Source organism: Lagopus muta, chromosome 6 (assembly GCF_023343835.1).
Source record: "Lagopus muta isolate bLagMut1 chromosome 6, bLagMut1 primary, whole genome shotgun sequence".
NCBI classification, from domain to species: domain Eukaryota; kingdom Metazoa; phylum Chordata; class Aves; order Galliformes; family Phasianidae; genus Lagopus; species Lagopus muta.
In genome coordinates, this window is record NC_064438.1 from 19030389 (window position 1) to 19043507 (window position 13119).

The 13119-nt window shown below is 46.2% G+C and overlaps 1 protein-coding gene across 4 annotated transcripts in view; it reads left to right on the top strand.

Annotated features, from left to right (window-relative positions):
* LDLRAD3 (low density lipoprotein receptor class A domain containing 3) overlaps positions 1–13119 on the top strand; it is a 224489-nt gene that overhangs the window by 34111 nt on the left and 177259 nt on the right. For all 4 annotated transcript variants that reach the window (XM_048950264.1, XM_048950265.1, XM_048950262.1 and 1 more), the window contains one exon: positions 5607–5677. The gene's annotated coding sequence lies outside the window, so the exon portion shown is untranslated. The remainder of the gene's footprint in view (positions 1–5606; positions 5678–13119) is intronic.

Here is a 13119-nt window from a genome sequence, read left to right on the forward strand (position 1 = left end):
TTCCCCAAAGTTTTCAATGGCCCTTCCTACGTTCAAGCTGAGGAGAAGTCATCGTTTCCTTTGTTTCATTAGGAGTAACAGGGTTTTCTCATCTTTTGAGTTTCTACCAATGCGGTGCAAAATCAGTGCCATGCATTATGGATGAGCTTGGATGTAAGGACCTGGAGGATACTATGATTCTGTGTTAACGGTATTTCTTCCTTTCATACCAGCTACACAGTGAAGCAACTGCTCTGTGCAGATAGCCTCAGTTTTGTAGCCACCAGGGATGAAAACCAGGCCTGTGGTGTGTGGAATGAGGGCAGGCTGAGCTCCTCCTGACCCTGCTGAAGTGAACATAGAGTTTGCTTCCATCTCATTTTTCAGTCTGCTGTCCATATAGTGATTCTGCCTGCTTCTCGCCATTCCAGCCATGATCAGCGTGTGCACACCAACAGAAATTCCCTTCAGAAAGCAAAGTGTACACACTGACGGTTCTAACAATTATCCTGCCTGATAGGGATTACTCACAAAGCTCGTTAACATTTCAGATCTCGGTTTGTGTGATAGCTAGAAAACACAGGTGTGCCAGATGGAGCTTTTGATGCATTAGAAATGAGAGGATTCTGACTTGTAACATTTCAGATGCACTTACATCTTCTGGAAATTGTTGGGAAAGGGCAAATACCAGGGAAGCATTCTCAGCATCTCTGTACCACTGCCTGGGAGCTGGGATGTAGCACAGGTGGGTAGCACCTTGCTACCCCCCTTGTGCAGAGGCTGTGCTGGTGGCTCTTGTGTCACAGGGAAGCAGGGATAGGGAAGAACTACCAAGCTGTGGTGGTTCCTGTTTTGGGTCATGGTTGTCATGCAAACTGGACAAGAAAGGGAGGGGTTTATGCTTTTGTGTCATTATTTGCTAGTGCAAATAACACCTTAGGAACACAGCAGAAAACAATCAGGCCACTTGCTGCTGTTAACTACTCAATTTAATTAATGTTCAACCCAGTTTCAGAACAATGGGGTTGAAAGAAAAAAAGAGACCACATGCACCTTTGTCGCAAACTCAAACCAGTCACAGATGTCACCCAATGTTGGAAACCCTTCCAGTGCCCAGGAGGATGTGATGCTGATTGGAACTTAATTTTCTGGCTTTCTGCCAGTGGAAGATTGGAGATGGCTGTGGAAGTCTGTACTAAGCTGCTGACAGTGCCAGCTGAAATGAGCCCGGCATGGCTGGGCTCCTCGCAAAGCCTCCTGTTTTGCTCTGACAGCGCTTTCCTGAAGCGCACTGCATGAAGGATGCCATGTGCCATGTTTCCACCTGGAGGCAAAGTCTGTTCCCTGCCTCCCCCTCCTTGTTCGGAACCTGAACTCTTCTCACGACGAGTATTTAATTTCCCTTTGTTCAGGATAAAACGGTATGCAAAGTGTGCGTTGCCATGGATGCGAGATGAGCGCCCGACAATCCTCCCTTACCCAGGTAGATCCCAGCCAGGGGATTTGGTGTCCACTGGCACCACTGCTGGGGTGGAGGGAACAGTGAGCTCACAAACAGGAGAGAGAGTGAGTTTTTGCATGATCTGATAGTGACTGGACAAAGGGAAATGATTTCAAACTAGAAGGGGAGATTCTTCACTCGGAGGGCAGCGAGGCACTGGCACATGCTGCCATTAAAGGCCAGTTTGGATGGGGCCATGGGCAGCCTGATCAGGTGAGGGGCAGCCCTGCCCATGGCAGGGGGTTGGAACTGGGCAGGCTTTGAGGTTCCTTCCAACCCAAGCAGTTGTGTGATCTTGTGTCTCTGTGATTCATTCTGATTCTAGGAAGCTGAGGCCCGGTGGCCAGGAAGTACGTGTCAAAATAGGTTCCTGGCATCCCCCTAGCTTAATCTCAACACTTTTTTTCCATGCCCATTGTATTTGACACGACGGCATACCCCTTCTTCTGGCAACAGTATGCTGTTATATCAGAGCATCAATTCGTCCTTGTAATTACATTGTGGCCTCCACAGACCTGAGCAAAAATCATTTAATTGAACGTCGTCCAAAGGGCGCAGCCTCGCCTCCGTAGGCTTGCGCTGATGCCAGGAGGAGAGCACAGACCTCCGTCCCGCTCAGGCCACCGGCTCCGTGCCCTTCTGGTTTGGTTTTCCTTTGGGGCATCCCGCTCCGTGTCCCGCACCCGCCATGTCCCTGGCCGTGGTGCAGGAGCCCCGCTGTGCTCCGGCCCCGCCGTCCTTTGTTGCTCTGAGAGCCACCGTAGCAGAGCCGCCTCCTTTCTTAACAGCTGGAATGGGCTTTAAATAAAGCTATTGTATTTGATCAGCCGCTTAGGAAACAATAATTTAGCATAATAGGGAAAGATCGTTAAGTTTCAATGAACCTAAAGCTCTGCTCCAGTTTTTTGCTGCCCTAGAGGGATGGAGTAAACTCTTTTTCCTTAATTGAAGACTAAATAGAATACGTTTCATTTTTCATTTCCAGCACTTTTTTCAATAGGCTTGCGATGTTCGCTAATGCGTGCTGAAAGGGGTGGGCTGCCCGACCGCAGGGAAAAAATTGGTGGGGAGGGCTCAGAGCGTATGAAGACGCGCTACCCTCTGTCAGATTGCTCCCTCGGGCCCGCGGCTCCTTCCCTGGCAGTCCTCGCACCGTAGGCCTCACGGATGGAGCGGAGGGGATGCGATGCTCCTTCCTGCACCCCGCTGGTCACGTACCCGCCTCCCCCAGGCTGTCCCGGGGACGGCAGCGCAGGACATGGGCGGTGGCGGGGGGTGGGGAGGGGAGTGCTGTGCTGTGCCGCGTGCGGCATCGCCGCTTTAAGGCTGAGGGAGGCGGGCGAGGCTCCGTGCCGCCCCTGCGCCGCCCAGGCGGGCATCGAGCGGCCGCCCTGCAGCGGCTCCGGCCGGGGGTGCCGTCCTCACGCGTGCTGTCCTGGCCGGAGAGGGGCTGGGATCACTGCGAGCCCCTTCTGTCGCCGCCTGACCCTGTGCTCGCTACTGTCTGTGCAGAACCTGCCCGCGCTCCTTTTGTATTTGATCCCGTGTCGTGAAGCGCTAACTGAACGCAACTGGTTTATATTTACTCATGCTGAATCCTGATGCTCGCATCTTTGTTGCTGACAAGAGAAATGCTCTCTGACAGCTTTAATTTCGTAGAATCACAGAATCGTTTGAGTTTTTTAAAGGCCATCTGGTGCAACTGCACTGCAATGATCTTGATCAGGTGCTCAGAACCCTGTCCGTCCTGACCTTTGGAGTCAAACAGGAATGGATGATCCACCGCCTCTCTGGGCAACCTGTGCCAGTGCCTGACTGCCCTTACTGTAAAAAATCCTTCTTCTATCCAGTCTAAATCTCCCCTCTTATAGTTTGAAACAATTTCCCCTTGTGCTCAGTTGCTGGTTGTGTGAGGGAGCCCCAGCCCCACGAGGAGAGCCTTGCATGAGTGTTCTTACTCCATTAGAATTGCTGGGAGTTTGATGGTGCTCTGCAAGTCATCCGCATCACACACTGCTGGCTTCCCCCTGTTTGAATGGAGCTATGGGCAGGGGGAGGTGGGATAGGATGGATTGGTTGTTGCACATACTTCACATTGTTGGCTTTGCTCAGACTGGAAAGGCTTTAGTAGCTGGAATTTCTTAGTACTAGGACAGATCATGTTGCCTGCCATGTGTGTGTACAAGTCTAAACCCCTTGTCCTCTACTCCCACAAAGAGAAGCCCAATTTGTGTTGCTGTACCCACTTGTTGGTGAATTAATACTTTGTGGGGAGACACCAACGCCAGGCAGTATGGATTGTTCTGAATAGCAGCAGAGCCATAGAGCAGGGATCACCCAAAGTGATCAGCAACTAGGACAGCGTAGTGGCTGCAGCGGAGCCTGGCCATGGCTGGAGACAGGTCAGATGGAACCTGGACATAAATCGCTCTAATTTTACGATCAGTGTCTGCAGCCTCTCCTGAGAGGAAAAAATGTTCTTGTTTTCTGCCTCCATCCATCACTCCAGGGGTACGTTAATGGACCGCTGAGATGCTTCTTGGCTCGTTTAAGTCACTCTGCCTTCTGTCTTGAGTATAACTAGTCCCTCGGGACACTTGCCACTGACACTGCTTACAGGAAAAATCTATTTGGAAACAATCCTTCCAGCATACCATATGTTGAGAGTTTAGGATTTCCTTGTTTGATGACTTGGGGCACTTGTGTGAAAACATTGTTGCTTTTGCATTTTATCCCTCTCTGCTGTTTATGCTTGTTATGTCACAAGCTGATTGCTGAAGAGATAATTGTGCTGTCCAAAGTGGAGCATGCAGTACCTGGGAAGTCTGGTGATTGGCACTCCATCAGCACCATGAGCGTGGGAAAGGAGTGTAATGCTTTTCCTCTTCCTATGTATGTCGTAGCTCTCTGAGACAGGAAGAAAGATAACGTCGAGACAAGAAACCAAATGCAGAGAGAGGACCAAGGGGCTGCCGCACAGCAGCCCCCCTGGGCTGGCTGGTTTGTTGCTGCTGAGGAGCTGGCTGTGTGGTATTAGGGGAGCCCTGCTCTGCCCTGCTTTAACACAGACAGAGGAATGAGGTGGATGGGATGAGGAGCAATGTGTCTCTTCTGGACTGCTTTCTCTTTCAGACTTAGGTGGTCTTTACACACTCTGAGCCAAAAGGGGGAAAAAAAAGAAGCTATCTAAGGTATTTTGCTGGCAGATGCTTAAATGCCTTTAGGATTAGGTGGGGGGTTGAGGATTTACATTTTGGATGCAGGCATTTGAATCAGGGTTTAGTTATCTAAGCCTCCCTCTAGCAAGGTGTCAGCACATTTTTCAGATTCTGTTCTGCTAAATGATGTAGATAAAATCAGAAAATGCTTCTGGAAAGAGCCTCCCTTGGACTCTGCCTCAACTCTTTTATTTGTCAGTGAGTTGCTGCCTCTCAAATAAGAGCAACTATTTTTTTTGTAGGGAGTAGCTGAAGTAAAGGAAGCAAATATTTCAGGTATTCTTGAAGTACCTCACAGTTCACTTTTTCTCTCCTGAAGCATGCATCCTTGATTGCTTCCTTAATTAGTACTTTTAAAGTCTCTCTTGCCTTCCATTTATAAATAAATCAAAATATAAATGCAGAGTACTAATTTATCAGGCACTCGATTCATATTCTAGAGAGCAAATTTAACACCTGAACATGAAAGAACTGAATGCCCCCAAAAGCTCCTAAGCTGATGACTTTGGTGGTGGCTGTGGAGCATCATCAAGCTTCTCTCATAGGCCTGCTTCATTAGCAATTATCCAAGGAAGCTGTGAGAAAAATGAATTGCCTGTGTAATTGCATTTATTTTTCATTCTAGCAAATCTCCCAGTTCACTTGGCAGCTTCTTTCTTCATTCTATCCTTCCCTCCTTCCTTCCTTTCCTTAATTCACGCTTGCTTTTTTTGTTCTTAGCCATTTTGTCTGAACAAAAGCAGTCCCACAAGGGCAGGCTAATGTATTCGTAACTTTGCTGCAACTTAGCTGATAGAATAAGCTGAAAAATTGCTACTTCCCGTTGTTTCCTGAGAATCTCTGTTGTGCTTTGTGGGGTTGAAAGAAGTGCTGCCCAGTGATATCCGCTCTCCTTCCTTGCTCAACAGAACCTGTTGCATTGAACCTGGTCACGCTGGAGATGGTGGAAAGGCTTAAGATCAAGTTCACAGACCTCAAAGTAAGTTACCAAAGTGATTGCTTGCTTGAACATTTGCTTGCTTGCTCTTGCCATTCTTTCTCCTTGATCTATCTGTAGTACATTGTTAATGCCAATTTGAATATTGCATTAAGCTCTAATTAAGCCTGCCCATCAAAAAGACCCAAAAAGCAGGCTTCTACAGTGCCTGGTTTAAGTCACATTTTCCCCCTCAATTTTCTGACTGTGAACATGCAGCTGGTAATTGTGGGTTTGAATTTTGGCTCTGAATGGCAGACAAGTACTTAATGAACTTTTACCATAGCATTTACCTTAAAAGCCAGCTTCAGTTATGCAGTGGATTAGAACAAACATGAGAAAGGACCAGTTGCTGGACTGCAGCTAAGGTCGTACTGGATCATCATATACAAGTCAAAGAAATTCTGCTCAGTTTTTCATGCAATGCCAGAAAATGTGCTAGAAATCATTCTGAGGAGTAACATGGTCTGGAAGAGTTAATATGACAAAGATGGCTAGGTACAATATCCTGAGTACTCCATCCTCTTCCTGACATTGGAGTAAGAATTACCAGTGGTTACAGCTAGATGAAATTCTAACTTGTTAATGGTAGTAGAGATGCTAAGTCACGGCCTGAAGCAGTGATTGAGCACCTGGTGAGAAGGCAGGGCCAACCCAGGGGAGCTCAGGTGCAAGCAATGTACCTGAGTGACCAGAAGGGGTGGAACCAGGATCTACCCCTTCCCAGACCTCATTTAAGTGCTGGCAGTGGAGGCGAGGGTGTCTTGTTGGAGATCTCTGCCTACCTGAGGTCTTCTCGGGGTAAGCAGTTTGGTTTTTTTTCCTTTTTATGTGTCTACAGCTGCTGCGTTTGGGCTTGTTCTTATTTGCTGCAGCCATCCTGCTACTGTTGCAGTACTTTCCATGATGTTATAGTGTTATTGTAACCAAAAAGCTTTAATGGCAGTGTCAAATTATGTGGTTGTGGAGCTTCCATTGAGGTCTTCGGAGTGTGTGGTATTGCTCTTTATAAACAACCATAATAAAGGATAGGTGGCTTTGACTCCACAGCATACTTGTGAAATAAAGCATACTGGTAGAGCTGAGGTTATGGTGTGTTTACAGCTTTTCATGAGGGTAGGGGAAAGGAAACTGGGATCAAGCGTTACAAAGATTCCCAGATATCAGAGTCAGTAATAGCCTTGGTTTTAGGGAGATGTCAGAACTTTAGTGCCTTGTTTTGGTGCAAATAACAGGGTAAAAGAACAGTACGTATTAGGGACTAGAACAACCAGCCACTGTGACCCATCAGTTAATTTCCACTCATGACTGTGTTTTTTATTAACCATAATGATGACTTGTGCACTTCTTAGCTGTTCAGCACCTTATTATAGCACGTGTGAAGTCTGCATTGTATGGAAGTTGTGTGGCAATGCCAAAACCACGCTAGACTCCTGACGGGTGGAGAGGAATGTTGGCACTGGAGGTGTGTGGCTCCTTGATGCCCTGTCCTGGTTTGTGCGCTTCAGTAAGAGATCTCAGGCTAATCAAGCTTTAATGCTGTGAGGAGGGGAGACTGACAGCTCTGCTCTAGCCTGACCTGTGTCTCAATGTGCTTTTGTGTCTGCGTGCTTTTTTTTCCCCCTTCCTTCCCCTGCTGTAATCCTTATGGAACATCCGCCTGAGCCAGAAACAAATGGCAGCTTGTTCCTGGGATGCGACGTCCTTGCTTGTACGCTCGGGTCCTGAAATCCTTCAGTGCTTTGTTCCTGTAGTGCTTTTTCCCCTCTAGCACCACAAGACTTGATTAATACAAATGCTGAATTCCCGCAGGCGCTACAGTTATTTTTAGCGTTAACATTAGAGCTCTGCGAAGGGTGGATGGAGATTTATGATTTTGTCTAATGTAAATCTCACAGCCTTCTCTTCCTGTGCTAGAAATTTGGATGGATTCCAATATTACCACTACCCCCCAGTGCCTAAAATTGCCTTTTCTTTCTTTAATTAAAAAGTTATTGGGGCTGGCAATTCTGCCTGGTGGCTGTGGGACAGAGTAGGTACCATGTCCATTCTACAGAGGTTCATATTTAGAATTCTTGCTCTCACTTGTGGTTGTTAAAACTTTGCGAATCTTCATTCTGGAAAGAACTTTTGAGTGCTTTCTGTTCTGATAAAGGAGTGGAGAGAGAAGGTGAGGGGGTGGAGAAAGGCGCTTTAACATCTGAGCATGCAAGCGGAATGTTCATGGTGGAAGCTTGCTTTATTTTCTACTACATTCTTTTATCTGCTTTTCCTTTTGCTCCTGTAGCTAATATCCTTAGGCTCCTCTTCAGCTGCTACTGAGCTTAGGCATGGGAAAAGGTGTTCTCAGTAAGAAACTTCAAGAATTAATTTGGCCAGGTCGTGCTCTTCCCTAGTCTGTGAAGAGGGTGAACAGTGAAAGAGAGAAGCTCAGTGGTAGAGAAACCACGATGTGCAGTGTGCTGGTTGCTATGTGAAGTTTGACCAAATCCTACTACCTGCCCAAATAATAGGCTGGAGGTGCTGCACAGCCCTCTGGTACGAGCAGTGCTGTGGTGACCTGAGCTGTGCACACTGCAGCACAACTGGTACTTACTGTCTGCCCATGGTTGTTATTCCCACACTTTTTTTTTTTTTTCCCCAAGTCAGGCATGTCTTATACCACAGCTGCTTCCTGGAGCATCTAAGTCTGATTTCCAGTTAACACCCCAAAACTCCACTTAAAATGAACTTAATGTGTTGGGGTGGCAGCTGTAATTGCCATATGTTTTCCAGCATGTGCTTCAGCATGCAAATGTGCTCAGGTGTGCCAGCTGGGAGCTGCTGTTTTCACCACATGCCCTCCTCCTGCTTGCAGACGCCACTACAAAAACTTGTACTGTATCCCTCCATGCCCTGGGAGAGCACGTAGGAACAGAGCACGCTCCCTGTTGACAAAATCAGGTGCTTAGGAGAAGTTGTTATTGCCTAAATTATTCCGCTTTCTGGAAAGTAATTTCTCTCTTCTGTGCATTTTCTGCAACCTGCATGATTACCAGCAATTATCTGCCTCTGCAGCAGCGTTTTGGGAAGCTGTTTGGCGGCTCTGGATGCAGCAGCAGCAATGGGAGAGCATCGCACCTTCCCCTAGGCAGGAGCAAGGAGCGAGGTGGCTGTGCCAGCTGCACCAGGCTCACTGGCCAGGCTGTTTCCCCATGCAAACATGAAATCAATACGCTGTAGCAATTAACTAGACTTCATAAACTTCAGCTGGCAAGCTCTCTGGAGTTGATTCAAAAGGGCAGCAACAGTTCCTGGCTTGCCTGAGAGAGAAATAAGCTCAGGTTATTTCTTTTGTTTAACTGGTGAGGAAAACAGAAGCCAGCTGAAAGGGGAGAAGGCTTAACAACCTTGTATCAACCTCAGTTTAAGGAGGGGAAAAGAAAAAAACAACAAAAACAGAAACAAGACCTTCTCTATATCTTCTTCTGTGCCTCTGCTACAAGTGGAGAAATCAATCTTCTAAACATCCAGATAGAATTTAAAAGAGATGCCCTTACTCCCTTCTATCACCAGCACCTTTTGTGTAGGCTTTTGTGAGTAGATTCCAGTAGCTTCTTGTTTGGCAAACGGTGATTCCTTTGCCCAAAGAGTTGAAGGAAGCAAATGCTGTTTTGACAAGCAGAGAAAGCTGTCAGGCTCCTTTTCCCTGCAGGCGAGTGTGCTTCATATTCCTGGTGCCAGATGATATTTGACATTTAATTTAAGACCCTCAGTGCCTGTGTATAAAACTTTACTATGATAACAGCGCTAAAGCAGCAGAGTGTTATATTGTTATATTTGATAGTCTTTTCTCCTCTCCTGGCTCGTCCCCATGCCTGGTTTGGGCTGAAGGATCTGACTTGAATTAGGAGAGGAGACTTAACCCTGAATTTTTATGAATTGAGGAGACCTGACTTGCAGATAATGATCTAATAATGAATCTTCTTCTGGCTCTGAGATCTTTTCCTGGCTTGCTCCTGACATGCCAGGAAGAATTTATGCAGAGAAAGAGGAACGGGTTGGGGATAATATCAGCTGAAGAGAAGGCCCTTCTGTTTGTAATTCATCCAATTACTCATCTTCTCACAAAGTAGCACGTACTCTATTGATCAGTAATGCATTTCCCAGAGGAAAAAAAGTAGCACTGACAATATTGACAAGGCTGTGTTTGTATGAGGAGAGGTAACTGCATTTTTATTCATTTTTAAATCGTGTTGGTCTTCATCAGTGCCGGTAGCATGCTTACAGCAGCATGGGCTGAAGTAGGTCTTTGTAGCACGTTTACCCTAAAGGAGAGCTTTGTGCTGCCAGCTTGCAGAAGGGCAGCTGAGGCTGAGAGAAGCAGAGCTTGGGCAGCTGGCTGAATGCCAGGTGTGGATGTGGGCCCTGTCCTTCACTCGGACTTCAGGGAGCCCTGGAGAAGGTAAGAAGATTGGCCTGTTGTCTTCTGGTCCTGTCTGTGGGCAAGGTGGCCAGATGCTGTGTGCTGTTGAGGTGCTGAGAGCTCCTGAACATTATCCTTGACAACTCCTCTGGTCGTGTGAAGAAAAGCTGGGAGATAAGTAGCTGAGCTCTTATTTTCCATGTCCTGACCTCTGCTTCATTTTACAAACTTCCCCCTTTTTGCACCTTGTCTGAGCACTGAGTGGCGTAGCCCCATCACGCTCCAGTGTTAAAAGAACGGGTGGTCCACCATGTTCTGTACAAGTCTACATTTTTGTAAAGATGTGGCTCTTGTCTCATTATGGGGTTAAAAGGGACTTCAATAAATGTAAATGCATCCGAGACAAATGAGTTCTGGGCAGCCCGATCTTGTTGGTTTTTGTTTAGCAATTTGCCACATGGGGTTTCAGGCTGATTTTTAGCGCAGAGATGGTTCCTGTGTCAGGAAGTATAGAACCATGGTGGAAATGAATATATATATATTTTTTTCTTTTGCCTTTCCCTGTTTAAAAAATACCCTGCTACTGCGGCCAACGTGAGTGCTCTGTCACTTGTGTTAGCTGAATGAGGAGTAAACACTGTGGTGAGCCATGCTTTTAATGTGCTGATAAAAATACCAGCAGCAAGCCTGCGCTGAAGATAGTGCTCGTGCTGCTGCTGGTAGAAAGCATCTAGGAGGGAAATTCTTAAGGGAAGAAAACATTTTTTTTTTTTCTTTTTTTTTTTTTTTTTTTCCCCCTAGAGGCTCTGGGATCTAATGTGCTTCCAGTGAAGGAGTTACATATTCAGTCCTACAGCAGAAAGCAGATAGAGGAAATGGATGATGTTTGAAGTCTTCTGGTTTAAAGTGAGTGGGCATGGCAAAGTATGGGGGGAAGGATTTCCTCTGTGCAGAGCAAACATTGCACATCAGTGTTTAAAAATAGTGCCTGCCTGCACGAAGGCCCTCAGCTCCTTGTGTCACTTCCAGCCACCCACTTCTCCGTAATTGGCTGGAGTGCAGTTGTTTCTCTCCAGCTCTTAGCAGTTGATAAGAAAACTGGGGGGGGGGGTTAAAATCTGTTGTTGTTGAGCAGCCCTGAGGCTCAGATGTTGGTGTGTGAAGTTGGCTCTGGTAGAGGTAGCAGGCAATGGGGCTGCCTGCAGGCTGCTGTGGCCAGCCAGGTGGGGTGTCTGGAGCAGAGCATAGAAACATACTGAAAATGCAGATGGAAAGGTGCTTTTTGGAGTATGCAAGTCTTTCCATCGGGACAGGATCATTTGTATCTGCCATTTCCAGCTGATGTTTGTGTAACTTGTTATAGAAAACCATCAGTGATGGAAATTCCACAGCTTCTTTGGGAAGCCAGTGCAAGTCTGTTGCTGTCCTGTACAAGAGAAAGCTTTTCCTGATGTCTGTCTTAAATATTCCTGGCTGTAATTTAAGCCTGCTATCAGCTCTTGGGTACTGTTACTGCTGCAACTTCCATTTTTCATGACTAACTATAGCAAGGACTTATTTCTTATCAATAAATCACTTGCTCAGTGTTCCCACTTACAAAGATGCTTCACACCAGATGTTCTGATGTGAACTTCAGGTTAATTCATTAAATAAAATGGTGGAAAAGTTGGTGGGCTGTGGCCACAGTGACCTAGAATAACCAGCTGTGTTAGCAGCATTAATTAGGATATATTTCAGGCCATGGAATTACTGGACAGTACTATGGCTTATGAAACAGCAAAGCAGAAAGAAGACATATGTCAGTTTTTGGTGCAATTGACAGACTGCTGTAAGATGATTTTTTTTTTTCATTGCCTGAATGAGACATAGTGGATAGTGAGCCAAAAATGAGTGAAACTTGAGATCAGGCAAAGAGGTATGGAAAGGGTTTGTACCACTTGATACAGCCGTGGGGAGCCGTGACTCACACAGTCAGAGATGGTGTTTTAGCATTTGCTTTGGATCTGTGTAACTCTGGTGTGACTGAACTGCTAACAGCAGCATCTGCAGAGAGGTGCGTATAGTACTCCATTGCCTCTTCAGTGACTTATATTCTCAATGGGGATAATAAATCACATAATTATTAAATGTTATTTATTTGCATTTTCCCTTCTGGAACTATTATGAATTCTGTTTAGTGCAAAAAGCAAGGAGTGAACAAGTGATGGGATGTGGTGTAGCTTTTGTCCTTACTTGGGGCTGTACTTCATCAATGGGGTGTAATGTACTGTGCAGCAATCACTAAATGGTTGTAGTATACAAATATCCTGTCTGCTACTGTTTCACCTGCACTGATAGGCAGGTAGAGGACATACCATTTTGGGCCTGTTCCCAGGCACGATGGCTAATCACAGAATCTGAGGGATTGGAAGGGACCTCAAGAGGTCATAGAGTCCATCACCTCTACTAAAGCAGGTAGGCTGCAATAGTTTGCACAGATAGACATCCAGGTAAGTCTTCTCTATCTCCATAGAGGGAGACTTCACAGCCTGTCTGGGCAACCCGTTTCAGTGTTCCATCACCCTTACCATAAAGTAGTTGCCATAAATAAAGGGATATGCTCCAGCAAGGTACAAAATGTAGGCTGAATGTCTATAGAAAATTAAGTATCTCTCAGCTTCAGTGAGGAAGGATTCTTCTTCATTCACCCTCATTTCTATTGGCCAGTCTAGCTAATATTCCAAGCAAGTGGCCATCAAAAGGTGGAATACACATTGTGCTAATGAGATGCAAAGCTGTTGGTAGCAACCTCACTTATGAGGGAACTAAACTGCATTTTAAACAGATGAACTTGGATATTTGTGAAAGACTGCTCCTGAAAACACTGAGAGTGGAGAATGTGTTTATTTGGCTTGCTTTTTGCTCTCATGAGTGCTTGGAACAGGAACTGAGAAGTTTGTTTGTCCTGTAGCATCAGTGCCTAAAAGAGCTCGTGGGATTATTCTGCCCTCTGTCAATGACTGAGCGAGGTGCAAAGCAACAGAACAATGCTGGAGCCTGG